Raw genomic sequence first — 3,999 nt, forward strand, 5'->3', positions numbered from 1 at the left:
AACAGGGTTAAGGCAGCAGAAGTTAAAAAAAAAGCTTTAATAGTTTATAAATGCATTAAGGTGAAAGCTTAATTTAACTTTTCCTCAGGGATTATACCTTCATGTACTCATTTTGTTTGAAGAACACGCAAGAAGCAGCAGCTTCAGCTTTCCTCAGCATTGATGTGCTCAGGCATTATTAACATCATTAAGCTACAGAACTACTCTTAACTTATAAAATTGGCAGAAGAATTTGACCCATTATTTGACACTGTCATCCACTAAAAACCAGGTAAACAGGAGAACCCTGAGCATCAAGTGAAAAGTAAAATTGCAGCATTTCAGTTCAAGTCTGATTAACAAACAGAAATTTAAACATGTAAAGGAGAAGGATTCAATAAAGTTACGTTGAGATTGTATGATCACAATAAAGTCTCATGGTGGCTCATGGGTTTTTTCTCCAGATACTTTTCATAAATATTTACTTTATCAGGGAGTCAGCAAGTAGTGGGGAGAAAAGGTAAAGAGTGAAGCAACACCCCTAAAAACCAACATAACTCTCCATGCTCCCACTTGCACTTGGGTGGCCATGCCATGCTCTAGATAAAGGCAGGGTGACATAGCCTAGAAAACTGTGGCTCAAGGGCAGAATGAATCACATTCCACAGTTAAAAAACCCCCTCAAGCTCCAGCTTCAAGGATGCAACCAGAAATAATTTCATCGGGTTTACTCTTGCTAGACAGCAAGGAAAAGCACATGAACATGTGTGTGCACAGAACAAAACAGTAATTTGAGGCAAGGATGAAATCCGCAATGTTTCTTACCCTTGGGAGGTTGCTGCACAGTGCTACAAGAATTTGCTATGGAAACAGAATGCCTTGAGCAGAGCTTTAAAGAGGACACAGAGACAAACTTGTACTGGAAAGAAAACAGGGTCTTATGCAGACAAAGCCCCATTCCCTGCCCTTTTCCCTGGCTATTCTACTGCTGTCACTAGTTCCATAAGCTGTGCTCAATGTCAAGTGCCTGAGCTGGCCGTTCGCCACACAAACTGCTCAAGCGCTCAGCAGCTGATGGAAGATGTGGAGGTTCAGGGTTCCCAGGGTGATGCATTTCTGTAATGGCCAAGCTGGCTCTAACTGGTGCAAGACAGGGACAAAACTGCTTTCCAACTCATTGCTAACGACACTGCAGGGAGGAGGATTGTACAGCTTGGTTTCTCTTGCCTTTCTTGAGGAGGGCTCAATCAATGGAATTTCCAGAGGCTATAAGAGGATTTTCTAACATAAGACTTTCATGTGTATTTGGCATCTTGGAGGCTAAGGATGTAACCTGTCTCCATTTGGCATCCACAAATCAGTCCCATTAGAAGAACTGTAAATCTTTCCCCTTGGTAATTTATCACTTTCATTCACCGTATTTGACACCTTGAGCAAAGTACGAAGTGGATGTGAAACAGATGAAAAGCCGAGTGCTCCGCTCACAGTGCTGGCAGACTGCTGCACCTCCTCGGCACCCCCAGCAAGGCCCCAGGCAGGAGCAGAAGGACACAGTGTGGCCCTGAGCAGCACAAGTGAGAACTGGGCCTCCCCCTTCCCAAAGAAAGCAAGATCCCCTGGCTTTTGCAGGAACAGCTGCAGCAATGATCCTCAGCAGTGGATGGCACAGGAGAAGAGTGTTCAGAGACATCAGCTCCGAGCGACACCGAGTCCCCGTCGCGCCGTTCTGGCAAGGCAGAGGAAGCTTTAGTGTGCAAACCCACCCTGAACTGCAGCCAAGGGCACAGTCAGCACACGGGGACTGGCAGAACTGCTCTCAAATACAAAGCACTTTGGGAGTTGGCAAGTGAGCTCCTCTGGGAGTGCTGCTTCTGGAACCTGGAACAGGCACAGGGAAAAAGCAAATCCAAATTACCACAGGCTCCTGGGCCATGGCTCTGTGTATCACTGTCAAAGTCAGAGAAAGATTAAAATCGACTTCCTAAGTGGCAGGTGACAGAAAGTGCCCCATGTCACTGCTCCTCCCTCACACATGTTTTGCTACCTCTAGTTTATGGGCCCTTTCTCAAATCAGCCCTTAGTCCATAATCAGCTGCTACTCTCCTGAAGGAGCTCTGGGAAGATTCTGAAGATTCTCAGGGCCATGTCTGACAACCAGAAAGCAGATGCTGAATGAGCTCGGAAAGGAAGGTCAGCAGAAGAACTCAGCAATTCCTACGGTTTAGAGCCAACCTCGTGATCTCCCGGGACTCACTGAACATTTTTAACACAGCAAGATTAGCACCTCCCTTGGTCTGAACAGTGGTTTTGGTTATAGGTACGACTTCAAGCTGAGTCCTTTGCCACATCGGCACAAAGCGTCACTACAAGTTTACTGGCAATCTGTGCTCTGCTTCTGGTGATCATTTTGTTCCATGTGAAAGTTACTGTTAAATACATTGAGCTTAGCATGACCAGTTTTCTTTCAGTTCCCTGTATGCAATGAATTCAATCAGGCTGGTATCAAAGCCTGCTCTTATCAGAGCACTTCCCCAGGAAACTCGTCATGCTTCTGTGAACACAGGGCACCTGCCAATAAGGTAAACCCATTTTCAGGTTTAACTTTGGGATATTATGTATAAAAAGTAAGAGTACACATCAATTACCAGCAGAGCTGGCCTGGCCTACCATCCAAATGGAGTTCCCTGTAAGTACACCTATCACTTTCCCACAAAACTCTTAAGGCTGGGCAGCTTTTAAACGGTTTTGAGCTTTTCCTGGCACTGAGTGAACTCTTAGTGATTTCTGTAGGGCTCACAGAGTGAAAATGCCAAAGGGGTGGGGACTGCAGGGGTGGAATCTCCCTTTTGGCAGGGATGGAACTCCACATGCCTACTCAAACGGGAAAGAGAGAAGTGCTCTGTTCCAGGGGCGGCACACACACGGGAGGCGTCCACAGGACAATATGCTCTCCTTCACGACTCAGAGGCAAATCAGCAGTCTCAGCAAGTCACATAAAGTTAGGGCTCAGCTGTTTGCTGAGAGCGTAGGAGAACCGTGAGACATGAGAGACTCAGCTGCAGGATGGTGACACCGGGATATTTACAGCAGCCTGAAACTGGTGCAGGAAAAATTCCCAGGCATTACTTTCAAATACTCTGAGTTGGATTGGGACCTTTTCCATAAAAATCCTCCTTTGCAGCAGGTGAAATTTGGGAGTGATTCAATGTACAAGGGATTCAAAAGAATAATTGTTCACAATAGCTATCCCAAAAGAATTTTTCATCATAACAATTGGAAATCTCTCCAAAAGGTATCACCGGTAGTTCGGACAAACATGAGCAACAGCAAGCTCATGAGCTGCTGAAGCTCTGTAAAGGGGTAACAAATGTTTGGTGTTCCAATTTTCTGAACAGAAGTGCTTGTGCCGCCCCTTAGACTCCTAGTCCTGTGTTCAGAGGATGAGATCACTATGAGGATGCTGAGGTTCCTTTGCTGCTGTGTTCCAAGTACAGAGCTGGACCGTGCACCCATGTTCTAACTCCTCACAACAGGTGTACATGGACATTTCTCAGACCTGCTCCATGTCTGAAATCAAAAGCTCGGCGTAAAAAGCTCACTCTTGAAAGCAAATACTTCAGAGTACCTTTTTCCAAGGAGTTACTGAATTGGGGCTGGGCAAGTTTTAGAACCCACTGTGTTTCAACGACCTTCTTGCCTGAGCAAGGTGCACTGCTGGGGCTAAGAGCCATTTCTATGCATGTGTTCTCTAAACTCATCAACAAATAATTCTCCTGCATATTTAAATCCTCTTCAGCTGGACCCCACTGCAGAAAGTGCTGAGCCTCTACACAAAGTAAATGGGAAGTCAAAATTATTTTAAGACAGCAAATAATTTGATGCAAGATGTTCAAGTGTTTTGAATTTCAAATGTTCATTTCAGATTGTGATTGCTTCTCTTCTTGGAGTTTTCCTGGCTCCTGCTCTTGCCAACCACGTAAGTATAGAGCTACACACAGCTACTCACTGCTGCCACACGAA

Source organism: Corvus brachyrhynchos, unplaced genomic scaffold (assembly GCF_000691975.1).
Source record: "Corvus brachyrhynchos isolate BGI_N302 unplaced genomic scaffold, ASM69197v1 scaffold119, whole genome shotgun sequence".
Taxonomy (NCBI): Eukaryota; Metazoa; Chordata; class Aves; order Passeriformes; family Corvidae; genus Corvus; species Corvus brachyrhynchos.